Below are 15,083 nucleotides of genomic sequence, written 5' to 3' on the forward strand. Positions count from 1 at the left end.
GTGCTAAATTTTAGGAAACAAAATCGAGAATGAAAATACACCTATCGGTCACCAAGTCTTCCACCTCGGTGAAATTGTCCAATCGGCTCCTTAGTGCACCACCCCAGCACCCTCCATAAACTGGAACTCATCCAAAACTCTGCTGCCCAAATCCCAACTTGTACTAAGCCTCGCTTACCCATCACCTCCATGCTCACTGACCTATATTGGCTTTCAGTCATTCAATGTCTTGATTTTAAGATACTGATCCTTATGTTCAGAATGAACCATGGCCTCACTGCTCTGAATGTCTGTGACTTTTTCCAGCCCTACAATCCTCTGACATCTCTATAGTCTTCCAATTCTGGCATCCTGCACATCAGCTGCCTAGACTCTAAGCTTTGGAATTCCCTCCCTGAACCAGTGTGCCACTCTACTTCTCTATTCTACTTTAAGACATTCCTTAAAACCTATCCCACTGCAAAGTTTTTGGTCACCTGTCCCAATTTCTCTTTATGTGACTCAGTGTCAAATTTTGGTTGATAATGTTCCTGTGATGCATCTTGAAATATTTAACTGTGTTCAAGGCACAATATAAATGCAAGTTGTTGTTTTAAATGGAAGGCCGAAAAGAAAGACACACTGTTACCTTTTAATACTGACTGCTGGTAACTTTTTAAAGATTATTCAATACTCAAGTAGGCACAGAGGTGGTTGAACATTGTGCTTTTGTTTATTTTATTTCAGCAACTGAAGTAACAAAACAAAATGGATCCTGTGATCCCATAATGCACTGGCTTGCAAAATACAGCAAGCTAAACAAGGCCTACAGTACATAACAGATACATTTATATAGCACTTTTCATGATCTCAGGATGTTCCAAAGCGTTTTAAAGCCAATGAAGTACTTTTGAAATGTAGCCAAAGTTGCAATATAGCATAGTAACAAGGTAACATTGTTACAATGTAAAAATTGCAATTCCACTGTACTGTGAAGGGACAGAGAGATTGGGTGGTGGGTTCATTGATTAGCAGCAAAGTTAAAAAAAAGTCATAAGGTTTGGATTAGTAATCGAAGCATAAAGGGATAAATTTGGAGATTTTTTCAGGCAAAGAGGTATTGAGGGATTCAAATCAATTCAACTCGAAGCAGTTGAGCTTCAGCTAAATGTTATTGTTTCAATGTAAAACAAACCCTAAGGAATGCAGGATTCTATCAAGACGAACATGAAATGTTTGCCTCTTTACTTTCGTATAACAAAATATGTTGTCTGTCGATTCCTAGCAAACATTAAACAATTAAGCCAATTGTTAAGTCTTATATAGTGATATGATACTTAACTTCTTTCCGTCCTAATATTGCCTACAAATATGTAGTTGAATAAGTTCCCTTGAATGTCATGAGTAGATTACTTAACCTAAAAGTACTTTGGGAATTTGAAACTAATAGTCTGTCATCACTTGACTATTTGAAATTCTACCTGTAACTAACAGAACATTTGAAAATAAAACATGTAAATGCAAGCCAAAATTTTCCACTTTGGCCACATCCAGAGATCTACACATTCAAAATTGTTCTAGTTTGAAGAAGTATTTTTTTTCTTTTGCTCAAATTCATTTTCATATTGATAAATGTAAAATCTGTCATGATCAAGCATAATGGGCAGTGTTTTGGAATATAATCTTAAAAGAAAAAGTGTGTACTTGGTCGTACAGAATTTGAGTATTGCTGACAAAAAGAGAAATGCTTTTGAAGCTTCTCATCTTGCACTCATCAGGACAATGCAAGAATACCAAATTTCAAAGGGAGGAACAATTGATACTGCAGGACAAAGGGGCGCTGATGGGTTTGCAAGTCAGCTCTGGTCAATGCATTGCTGTGGTGAATGCAACAGGGAACTGTTGACCCCATCTCTTTTGTTTAATTTATAAAAGATGCAATGCATGGACACGTTCCTTTTGCTTGCAGAGGATATGTCCCTGCATATATGTAGAATCTAGCAAGCATAAATGAGCCACATTGTGAGCCCAACTGATAGTCTTAAATTGGTTGTTAGCGTAAGTCTTAACACAAGTCTTGTTTACCAAGCACTCTCCGGAAGGCAGAAGGTCTTTTTGGTTTAATGGTGTATCAAAGGTATCCTGTGGGATAATGGCTACCCCGATCAGATCATTGCTTTCTGTGTATCACGCGTCCTCATGAATAGGCCTAAAGCCACTACTTTCAGACCTAAAAAGTGCCCAGTATACCTCAAATTACACTAGGAGGGTAAGGTATCTGAAAAATTTGAGCAACGGGTAAAGTTAGACATATCACACTGCTATTATGCAACAGCATACGAGTGGTATTTTCCACTAACAGGATGCTGCTGTCAAGCCAAAAAGCCAAAATGTGATATATGAATTTCAGTGTCGGTGTGATGCCAGTTCTGTAGGCTGTATGTTCTAACGGTGGATCGTATTAAACAGCATGTCTCTTTGGCTGTTCATAATAGGCAACGTTCTTTAAACTAGTGCTAAAGATTACAGAAACCTGATTTACACAGGATAGAATTTGCACTTAAAATTCCTTGATCCTTTATGTTGGTTTGGCTGATTTTTTGAGGAATTGCACTGAAAAATATAGCACAACCTAGTGGAAACATCTACTCAATGTTCTATTGGTTTTGCATATTTTTCTGCAGTTGTAAAATATTAACAGCAATATCATCTCATAACCTACACTTAGAACTACATTAAAAGGAACAGTGGGACTTAAATCAGCCTTTGGTTGAGAGAAAGAAAACCGCAACATTGCCAATACTATTAATATGTTCTTACTTGGCGTTCTATCACTACAGTCCTACAAACAAGTAAAGTTTATATATGCTGACAGAGAAGTACCTAGTAAAGAGATCAAATTGCTGGGACTAGTGATCCAATGGGAGATGATTTTGGGTCAACACATTGTAGGAACGTGGATCCCTTTTTGAAGCCAAGATAAAAATATCTGATTATTACTGTGCTAAATGACTGTAATATTCTTTCAAGGATTTTGACAACCTTAGAAAATTTACGTTTGAAGTATATTCCAAGTGACATAGGTATTTTAACAGAAAGGAGTGTGGATCCAATTATATAGAATGGAAGTGAGTAGGTCTCTTGGCATGCCCAAAATAGTACTGAACACTGATAAAGATGCTGGCATCAGCAAAACTGCCAACATTGTAGATGGGAATGTCATAGTAATAAAACAATGTTACGTTCCATCCAATAACAGTGCATAGAGGTAGCTACCACATCCACCAGGGACAAGAGCAAGCAATGATAGAGCCTAGAGACAAAGATTCAGTCAACTGAACCAACCTTGTTAAAACAAATGCATAGAGTGGCATTAGTACAAACTGAACTACAGCACTAATAACAACAGAATGGGGCTGGTTCCAAATATTAACTAAGCTTTCCAAATCAATTTTTACACGCAGTAGTACATTTGTTCAATAAAACCAATGGAATAAGCAAGTACATCAAAGAGGTTGCAGTGAAATATTGTACTGGTTTAGCTAAATTTCCTGTGGGTATATTCAGAATCACTTGGATTCTGATGCCAGAGTATCACTGACCTCCAGGAAATCCAAGAGCTTGATTTCCAGGCTGCTTTCTCCTAATTTTCCAGCTTTTATATAAACCTTGTCAGCTTTTATATAAACCTTGTCTGTAGCTGAATCTGATTCACAAATCACATTAACTGTTCTACTCTCCATACTCATATTCTCTGCTCTTCTTGCCTGACATCATCCTTCAACTAAGCAGTTGAAGCAATAAATATACCTTACACTTTTTCTAAAAACTTACGTCCCTTGTCAAGAATTTAAATGCTGAATTGTCACAGCAGAATTCTATGATTGGTTGATTGTTCCTAAGAAGATCCAAACAAGATAAAGCATCTGCTCCATTCTGGTTATAATTTAACTGCAGGCTATGTTGCAATCTACTGCTTTAAAAACTTTTGTTCCTTGTTTTCCTAGGTCACAGTATGGTAGATTCCCTGAACTCTATCAGCTACTTCCATATCTTCACATTTTATCAGCTATATTTTCCTTTTCAAAAGTAATAACTTGATATTTAAAAAAATTTCAATACTTACTGGAGTGACTGAAAGGAGTGAAACAAACTTTGCTAGTATTCCTTATCTATTCCAGCGGTTTTAACAATAAAATGGTGAATCACTGTTCCAAAATTGGTCAGTGGTTGACATAAACATGAGTATTTTTCACTCAGTGCTTCCTTCTTCGCTCCAAATATTACTTTAATTTCTGAGACTAAGTTATTAGAAAGTAAAAAGAAACAGTTACATAATTATCTAAATTGTCATTTGGTAGTACAGAACTTGAATATTGCTGAAAAAAGACATTTTGGCAAAGCTTTTTGTCTTGTACTCACCAGGATAATCGCAAGAATACCAATGTCAGGGGAAGTAACAACTTTATACCATATGAGAAGAGAGCACTAAGTGGTTGGCAAGTGGACTCTGATTGGAAGAGGCATTACCATGAAGAATGCACCAGTTAATGGTGACTGACAGTTAACTGCCAAGCAAGGTTTGAAATTTAAACCAGGCAGCTTGACTCTGATTGGTCAAGGCATTGCCCTGAGGAATAAGCCAGCTAATGGCTATCACTTATTTTGTCTATGTAAGAACATGTACACACATTGCATTTGTTTCAACTAAACAAAATGAGTGATAGCCATTCGCTGGTGCATTCCTCAGGGCAATGCCTTGACCAGTCAGACTCAAGCTACCTGGTTTAAATTTCAAACAATGCTTGGCAGTTAACTGTCAGTCACCATTAACTGGGTGCATTCTCCATTGCAATGCCTCTATCAATCAGAGTCCACTCGCCAACCAACCAGCAATCACTTCTTATATAGTATATAGTTGTTGTTTCCCCTGACATTGGTATTCTTGTGATTGTCCTGGTGAGTAAAAGATGAAAAGCTTCAACAAAATGTCCTTTTTCAAAAATAACCAAATTGCACATTCTTCACTTGCAATGAAAATATTGACAGGTTAGCTTACACTTTATTATCACCTGCCACATTATGCAGTTCAAAGCCATCATATTGTCTAAATGGTTCAATAACCATAACAGTGATGTAAGAACTCAACTGCTTTTACAAGAATGCGACACTAAAACTGAACAGGTTATTGGTGTGTGCCACTTGATAGTACTGTCAATGGTACCTTTCATCATTTTGCTGATGGGGTGATAATTGGCTGGTGATTGGGTGATAATTGGATTTGTCATACTTTTTGTGGCCAGGGCATAGCTGAGCGTTTTTGCCTATTTTGGAATCAATACTTTGTCTGGGAGATGCCAGCTTTGAGGCTGTACTGGAGCAGCATAGCTGATGTAAGTTATAGAATCACTTGAATCTGTCTATGGCATACTGTTTCCATTATTTAGCATGCCTGTAGTCCTATGTTGTAGCTTTTCCAGTAAGCACCTCATTTTTAGGTATGTCTGGTGGTCCTCTTGGCATGTTCTTCTCTACTCATGCAACCAGGGTTGGTGCTTGGCTTGATGGTAATGGTAGATTATGCAAGCCCATGATGTTATATGTTGTGGTGAAATACAATTCTGCTGGAGCTGATGGCCCACAGTGCCTCATGAATGTCTAGTTTTGAGTTGCTAAATCTGTTCTGAATCTATCTTATTTAGTATGGTTGTAGTTTCATAAAACATGATGGAGGATGCCCTCGCTATGAAGATGGAGCTTTGCGTTCATAAAGATTGTGTGGCGGTCACTCCTACCAATAATATCATGGGCAGGCAGATTGGTGAGGACAGGGTCAAGTAGGGTTTCCCTCCTGTTGGTCCATTCTTTATCTTCTGCAATACCAGCCCAGCAGTATATCCTTTGGGGCTCACCTCGCTTGGTCAGTATTGGTGTTACGGAACCATTCTTGGTAATGGACATTGAATTCCCCAACCTAGAGTGAATTCTATGCCCTTATTACCCTCAGGGCTTCTTTCAAGTAGTGTTCAACATGGAGTACAAATTTTTAAGCTGAGGGAAGGCAGTAGGTGGTAATCAGCAGAAAGTTTCTTTGACCTTGTTTGACCTGATGCATGAGACTTCATGAATCCAGAGTCAGTGTTGAGAACTCCCAGGGCCACTCCATCCTGATTGTATACTACTATGCTGTAACCTCTGGTGCATCTGATCTGCTGGTGGGAAAAGACAAACCCACTGATAGTGATGGAGGAGTCTGGAATGTTGGTACATAGGTATGATTGAGTATGACCACATTAAATTGTTGCTTGACTACAGTAATTTGTGGAACAGTTCTCCTAAATTTAGCCCAAGCACCTAGTAAGGAGGACTGGGCTGGATGTATCTTTGTCATGTCCAAATGCCTAGGTCGATGCCAGTTGGTCCAACCGGTTTTAACTTTATTAAGTATTTTTGTAGCAGTTTGATGCAACTGAGTGGTTTGCTAGGCCATTTCAAAGGATGGGTTATGCTGTCGATCTGGAATCAAATGTAGGCCAAACGTTAACTAATTGGGTTTTTACAATCATAAAGCTTCATATCACCATTACTGATACTAGCTTTTATTCCAGATTTATTTAATTAACTGAATTTCATTCATGGTGGGATTTGAAATCATGGGGAGAATTTTCTGCTTGACATACTCACCCAACATCACTGCACGTCAGCACATAAAATGACGTGCGGTGATGGTGGGTGAGCATCCCAATGTCACTGCGCCATCGCGATATTTCGCTGGGCAGGCGCGCGATGAAGTTCAATTAGCGCCCGCCATTAATTAACGGGCTAGTTAAGGCCCTTAAATTGGCAATCGATGGCGATTTTCAGGTGCCCGTGCAATCTTCAGGTTGGCGCATGGGCGCAACTGGCAGGCAGGTAAAAGGCTTTTTAATCAAATTCATCCACTAGCGGGATAAGAGGGCTGAGTGGGGTTGTCAATCTGGTCTGAGTACTTATTAAACTTGCCTGTGTGATCTGTAGCAGTTCAGAACAAATTCCAGCAGCTTTCTGTGTACTTTGAACCTTCAGATCAGCACTCTGCAGTCAGTACTCTTTATTGGGCCTGCAGCTTTCCGGAGGCCTCCCTTTAGCCTGGGTATGGGTTCTGACATAAAAGCAAAATACTGCGGATGCTGGAAATCTGAAACAAAAACAAAAATACCTGGAAAAATTCAGCAGGTCTGACAGCATCTGTGGAGAGGAATATAGTTCACGTTTCGAGTCTGCATGACTCTTCATCAGAGGAAAGGAAATAGAGAAATGGGGTGGCCAGTGACAGATAGAGACAAAGAAGAGATTGCTAAAGATGTCATAGACAAAAGGACAAAGGCGTGTTGATGGTGGTGATATTATCTAAGGAATGTTCTAATGGGGACATTAATGGCAGCAAGCAGGACAAGCTAGTGACAGGTGGCCCTAATGGGGGTTGGGTGGGGGGAAGGGATTGACATGGGCTAAAAGGTGGAGATAAAACAATAGATTGAAATAAATTTAAAAATAGATGGGAAAATAGAAATATATATTTTTTTAAATTATAAATTATTGGAAAAAGGGGGATCGGAAAGGGGTGGGGATGGAGGAGAGAGTTCATGATCTGAAATTGTTGAACTCAATATTAAGTCTGGAAGGCTGTAAAGTGCCTAGTCGGAAGATGAGGTGCTGTTCCTCCAGTTTGTGTTGAGCTTCACTGGAACATTGCAGCAGGCCAAGGACAGACATGGGGGCATGAGAGCTGGGTGGTGTGTTGAAATGGCAAGTGACAGGGAGGTCTGGGTCAAGCTTGTAGACAGACCGAAGGTGTCCTGCAAAGCGGTCACCCAGTTTGCATTTGGTCTCTCCAATGTAGAGGAGACCGCATTGGGAGCAGCGAATGCAGTAGACTAAATTGAGGGAAGTGCAAGTGAAGGGCTGCTTCACTGGAAAGGAGTGTTTGGGCCCTTGGACAGTGAGGAGGGGGGAAGTAAAGGGGCAGGTGTTGCACCTTCTGCGGTTGCATGGGAAGGTGCTGTGGGAGGGGGTTGAGGTGTAGGGGGTGATAGAGGAGTGGACCAGGGTGTCCCAGAGGGAACAATCCCTGCGGAAAGCTGCTGGGGGGGAGGGTGAAGGGAAGATGTGTTTGGTGGTGGCATCATGCTGGAGTTGGCGGAAATGGGGGAGGATGATCCTTTGAACTGGATGCTGGTGGGGTGATAAGTGAGGACAAGGGGGACCCAATTATGGTTCTGGGAGGGAGAGGAAAGTGTGAGGGCAGATGCGTGGGAGATGAACCGGACACGGTTGAGGGCCCTGTCAAACACCATGGGGGGGAAACTTCGGTTAATGAAGAAGGAAGACATGTCAGAGGAACTGTTTTGGAAAGTGGCATCATCAGAACAGATATGAAGGAGGCGAAGGAACTGAGAGAATGGGGTGGAGTCCTACAGGAAGCAGGGTGTGAGGAGCTGTAGTTGAGGTAGCTGTGGGAGTCGGTAGGCTTGTAATGAATATTGGTGGACAGTCTATCAGCAGAAATTGAGACAGAGAGGTCAAGGAAGGGAAGGGAAGTGTCAGTGACGGACCATGTGAAAATGATGGAGGGGTGGAGATTGGAAGCAAAATTAATAAATCTTTCGAGATCTAGACAAGAGCATGAAGTGGCACTGAAGCAGTCATCGATGTACCGGAGAAAGAGTTGTGGGAGGGAGCCTGAGTAGGACTGGAACAAGGAATGTTCCACATACCCGATAAAGAGAGAGGCATAGCTGAGGCCCATGAAGGTACTCAGAGCCACACCTTTTATTTGGAGGAAGTGAGATGAGTTTAAGGAGAAATTGTTTAGTGAGAGAACAAGTTCAGCCAGACAGAGGAGAATAGCGGTGGATAGGGATTGTTTGGGCCTCTGTTCGAGGAAGAAGCGGAGAGCCCTCAGACCATCCTGGTGGGGGATGGAAGTGTAGAGGGATTGGACGTCCATGGTGAAGAAGAGGCTGTTGGAGCCAGGGAACTGGAAATTGTTGATATGATGTAGGGCGTGAGAGGAATTGTGGATGTAGTTGGGAAGAGACTGGACAGGGAGAGAGAATGGAGTCAAGATAGCAAGAAGTGAGTGCTAGAAATGAGATTCTGACATGTCCACTGGAGGAAGATCCTTGGAGGATGGAGGGAGGGAGGAAGGGAGGGCCAGAATAAGGAGGAGGCCAGGAGTGCATAATCAGCCTCCAGGGAAGCCACCTTTGGGAGTATAGGCGCATGCAGAAGGGGCGCAGCACCAAGAGGTAGTCCAAGGTGGAAGGGGCCACAGAAGACACTACTATCCTGCTGCCAGAGTTTGCAGGCAGTGAAGCAGTTACCTCAATATGACTGAGGTGCAATACCGAAGGAGGCTTTGACTGTCAAGGGAGACAGTCAACTACATCTGTCAGATGATTGGCACTGAGATCTCCGCTAACTGTGCGGGTGGACACCCCATGCCAGTGGCTCTGAAGGTCACAGTTGCCCTCAACTTCTATGCCTTTGGCTCCTTCCAGGGCTCGGTGGATGATCTTTGCGCACCTGTGTCAAGCAGGTTACAGACGCTCCCTATTCAGGCATGCATTGACTTTCATCCACAACCGCTGGGACCAGGCAAGTCAGATACAATGAGCCAGAGGTTTTGCGGAGATTGCTGGCTTCCCCTGCGTCCAGGGTGCAATAGACTGCACACATCAAGGCACCAGCAGGTGAGCCCGGTGCCTTCATCAACAGAAAGGGCTTCCACTCCATGAACGTGCAGATAGTGTGTGATCACAGGATGCTGATTCTACAAGTCTGTGCAAGGTACCCAGGCAGCTCCCATGACCCCTACATCCTCAGACACTCCCAGGTGCCGGGGCTCTTCAGTGCTCTGGCTCGGCTTGATGGATGGCTACTGGGTGACAAGGGCTATCCCCTCCGAAGGTGGCTCATGACGCCTCTCCGCCATCCAATATCAGAAGCTGATCAGCAGTACAATAGGAGCCATGCCTCCACAAGGGCTGTGGCGGAGAGAGCCATCGGTCTTATCAAGATGCACTTCCGATGCCTAGACCACTCAGGGGGTGCACTCCAGTATCCCCATATCATGTGTCAGTGATAATGGTTGCATGCTGCGCTCTCCACAATCTTGCACAGGAAGGAGGGTGAGGAGGTGGGGGGGGCGGGGGGTTGTGCGGCGCAGTGGACAATGAAGACGTTGGTGCAGTGGATGCAGCTGCACATGAGGAGTCCAGCACTGATTCTGAGGATGAGGAAGCACAGGGGAATGATGAGGGGCTGAACACTGACCCGGGACTACACCAAGGAGGGACACCCGGGAGACTTTAATCAAACAAACCTTCAGCTCGCTCCACACAAATAGATCAGCAGGACCAGCCTTGCCTGGCGCTCCCGTACTCGGCATTTAAGTGCTAAAACTGCCAGGTCATCCACTGCAACTAAGGGCTTTGGACATAAACTTCAATGTCCACTCAAACACTCATGACATGTATGTAAAACATACAAATGTAGAACAAAGGAGACACCCTCAGCCATGGTAACACGTCTGGTTTTAATTTTCACCATCAGAAGTTCACACAAATTCAAAACAAAACGTTACTCAAGCATACACAAATAATAATTCCCTAATCTAGGGCCAACACAAAAGCACCAGTGAGAAACCTGAGGTGTGCGTAAGGTGCCTTACGCTTATGTTTACGGGTGCTACGTCTTGGTGCCGCTCCATCACTCATAGTGGCATCTGAAACAGCCTGCTGACTCTGCTGTCCTGTTGGCCTTGATGACCTTGGCGGTCGTCCTCTGCCCCTTGGAGCCTGTGCTGGCCCCACCTGGGAGGGAGCTGCCAGGTCCACAGCTGGCATCTCCCCAGTCGTCGCAGCTTCATCCAATGAAGCGGGCACTGGGAGAGGGGCGGAGCAGCTGTTGCCCTCATTCGGAGCGCCGTGAGAGGAGCCTGCAGATACGACAGGCAGCTGCTCCGCCGACGTGAGGGCACCCAGGACCTCCCTGCTCACCGTCGATGGATGGGCAAAAGGCTGGGAAGCTTGAAGCCCACACCATCTCCCACATTGGCAATGACCAGCCGTGGCCACTGGTGCTGTGAGGGCTTGCAGCTCTGAGCGTAACCCCAGGAGAAGCTGCCAGTTCTCCTGGAGGCCCCTCTCCACGAGAATCGCCACTCTCTCCATGGAGGAAGCATGACGCTTTGCCATGAGGCTCATTGCATCAGTGATGCTCTGCGTGGACTCCTCCACCTCGGACACCAAGCAAAGCATAGTCTCATGCAACACTCCCAGATGCTCCCACACATCCGGCCACATTTCTCGCAGCTGCTGCATCGCGGGTGACTCCAGAGGCACATCATCATGCACCGACTGAGCATGTGCCTGGTCCCCTGCAGTCCTCCAACTGCTGGCGCCATCGGCACACCTGGCTCTGCCAGCTCCTTTAGCGATTATGAAATGCCCTCCCCACTGTGCCCCGGGACACTAGCTGATGTTGTAATGCCCACTGATTTGCTAGTATCTGTGCTGGTGCCTGCCTCACAGAAATGGTGTGACTCAGGTGACAGTTTAGGGTCCTCAGGTGTGAGAGGGGGCATCTGGAATTGTTCCTGGCGGACAGACTCTGATGATGCTGAAATTAGCAACAAGGACAGTGGATCAGTTAGCGTGCACACAGTGGCACACTTCATCCCTTTCCCCCTGGCTCATTATGCGCTCAACCTTCGAGAATGTATGGACACGAATATTGGTGGGGTGGCAAATAGTCAGGAGGATACCCTTCCATTACGGATGGGCTGGTCAGATGACCTAATGGAATGTTATATGAATAAGTGTGAGGTGATGCACCTGGGCAGGAGAAACAAGGTACGGGATACACGAGGAATGGTAGGACCGTGGAAAGTAAGGACGATTAGAGGGACCTTGCTGTGTATGTCGACAGGCTCATTAAGGTAGCGGGATAGGTACATAAGGCAATTAAGAAGGTAATTGCCATACTTGCCTTTATTAGCCAAGGAATAGAACATAGGAACAGGGAAGTCATGTTGCAAGTGCAGAAAACCCTGCCTAGGCCACAGCTATTGTTCTGCGTGCAGTTGTGTTTTGCGCTTCATGGGAGGGATGTGATTGGAGTGGAGAGAGTGCAGAGGTTGTTGACCAGGATGCTGGCTGGGCTGGAGAGTTTGACTTATGAGGAAACATAGCATAAACTGGGGTTATTTCCCCTGGAGCAGAGGAGATTGAGGGATGACATTATTGAGGTTTATAACATTATGAGGGGCATAGATAGAGTCGACAGAAAGGAACTTTTCCCCTTAGCAAAGGGATCAGTAACCTGGTGGCATTGATTTAAGATAAGGGGCATGAGGTTGACAGGTGACGTGATGAACAACTTTTGCACACAGAGTGCGTTGGGAATGTGGGACGCACTGCCTGAAAGGGTGTGGACATAGAAACCCTCCTAACATGTAATAAGTATTTGGATGTGTAGTTGCGATGCCATGGTATACAAGGCCATGGGGATAGTGGTGGGAAATGGGTTAAGGCAACTTTGGAAGGTGCTTGACACGTGCATCTTCGAAGGACCGAGGGACCTTTGTCTATGACCCACACCTCTGACTCTGTCAGTCTGTGAATAAGCAATGTTGCAACGATAACAAATCAAACAATCATCAGTGCTATGAATGGTGGGAGGTCATAGCAGATGTCACTATTGACCTCAAATACCTGGCCGTTCCACCCTAGCCTCACCAACACCAGTGGACCTGGGTACATGGCGCCTCTCAAACTCCAGGGCCTCCTGCTCAAAACAGCTTAACATAATGAGCTGGGCCTGGCCGCCTCCAGTCCTCGGACGCTCACACGCATCGTGAGCATTCTTCTCCTGAAAAACAGAGAAGACCGTTCATTGTGGCTAATCGCACATGGACTCTGCACCACAAGCCACACCCTAACCACAGTGGCCCATTTTAGGCCTGCAGTACCTCCTCTCCCCACTACTGCTGATCAGTCACACAATGATTCTGTGTCCATCACTTTAGGAAACACACGATCTTAACTCCCATTGCAAGGAAGCGCAACTACGTGCAATGTCAAGAGCAGCAGATTGCTCTTGGCCACGAGACCTTGAGACTCCCCTTCCACAATCTCATCACCGTAAATAGGACATGTGTTGGAATTCTGAGTATGTGCCTTGTTGCATCTACTGCAGGTTGCCCCCAGACTAGTTATGTGCGACTAAGAGCAACACATGGTGTGAGGGAGAACCTATCTCCTCATGAACCACTCAGGTTGATGTAAGCATGGGCATCATCTGCTTGCCCACCCAGTGTATGAGAAGTGCCCAACATGATTCAATACAGTAATGACAGTAAGACTTGGGGGGGGGTGGTAGGCACCCCTCAAAGGCTAAGGCCACCTGCTGTGCCCAATGCAGAGTGCAACAAATCATTGAAGCGCTTACGGCACTGGATCCAGGTGCGCCGCACCGTGTCGCGGGAGCTCACCATCTCCTCCGGGGCATGCTTCATCATATGGGGGGGGCCTCCTCCTCCCATCCTAGGGGACCAACACCTCCCGCCCTGCTTCCACCTCCTCGAGGAGGACAGCAAGGCAGTCATCAGAAAAGCAAGCGACGCATTGGCCCCCCGATGGCCTACCCTGCAGCCTGCCCTGCTCCTGTGGCAGACCCTGCAGCCTGGCCTGCTCCTCTGCCCTTCCCTCCAGTGTGCCTTGCTCAGCAGATCCCCTGCAGGTGTGACCTGGATGTGGCCATTGTGAGCAGCCTACAGGAGGCTGCCAGGCCTTTCTTTAAACAGACTGCCAGGTCGCCATTGGACCCAGTGGTCTGTGCATGCCCGCCGCAGCCCGCACACTCCCGCTATTCAAGGGAGTTGGAAATGTGCTGGATGGGCCTTAATTGGCCCGCCTACGCAAAATGGTGGAGCTGCCCCGATCGCGGGTGCCGATTGGGTCCACGGCTGCTCCTGCTCCGCCTGCCCGACAGGCAGAAATTCTGCTCCATGTTTCTGGATTATTGGTCCAGGCCTCTGTAGTCACTGTTGTTATTCCAGACAAACACACAGCTATTTTCACACAGCAACTTCCACAAACATGGCCATCTTAGGGTTTGACCCTATCCATTTTCTGATTTTGTTCCATTCTGTTCTAAAAATGTTCTGGACTGATTCTCTGGATCTCATTGTGCATGCTTAGAGATGTTGTAATATTGACGTGTGACCGACTGTGACACGAGGATTGCAACCTGTTCATTTTTTATGATATTGATTTGATTCGATAGAATCTAAATTAAAATCACTGCAGAAATGGCCAGATGTGTTAAGATGTTGTACTTTGGTTAAAAGATCAATGTTGAACAACTACTCCTTCTGCTTTTAGTAACGTCAAAAGGATCTTTTGCATACACCGGAACGCACATACACTCCCTCAGTTTAATAGTTTTGAAATACAACACTTCTATCAATGAATTGCTCCCTCAGTACTGCACTGAAGTGTTGGCTTAGATCATATTCCCAAATCCTGGAATGTGGTTTGAACTCACAATCTTGTCACTGAGGGAAAATTGCTACCACTGGGGCAAGTTACAAAAATATGATATAGGAGCAGAAGTAGGCCATTTGGCACCTCGAGCCTGCTCCACCATTCAATAAGATCATGGGTGATGTTTGTGTTTCGAATTCCACTTTCCCACCTACCCCCAATAACCTTTGATTCCCTTGCCTAACAAGAATCTACCTCTGTCTTTAAAATATTCAATGACTTCGCCTTCGGAGGCAGAGTTACAAAGTCACACAACCCTCTGAGAGAAAATATTTACCCTCATCTCTGTCCTGATAAGGCAATCCCTAAGTTAAAAACAGTGCCCCCCTAGTTATGGACTCACCCACAAGAGGAAACATTCTTTCTGTGTCCACCTTGTCAATACCGTTCAGGATCTTACATACTTCAATCAAGCCACCCTTCACTCTTCTAAACTCCAGTAGAAACAAGCCCAGTCTGTCTAACATTTCCTCATAAGACAATCCACTCATTCCAGGTATCAATCTAGTAAAC

The sequence above is a fragment of the Carcharodon carcharias genome, chromosome 6, assembly GCF_017639515.1.
Source record: "Carcharodon carcharias isolate sCarCar2 chromosome 6, sCarCar2.pri, whole genome shotgun sequence".
Taxonomy (NCBI): Eukaryota; Metazoa; Chordata; class Chondrichthyes; order Lamniformes; family Lamnidae; genus Carcharodon; species Carcharodon carcharias.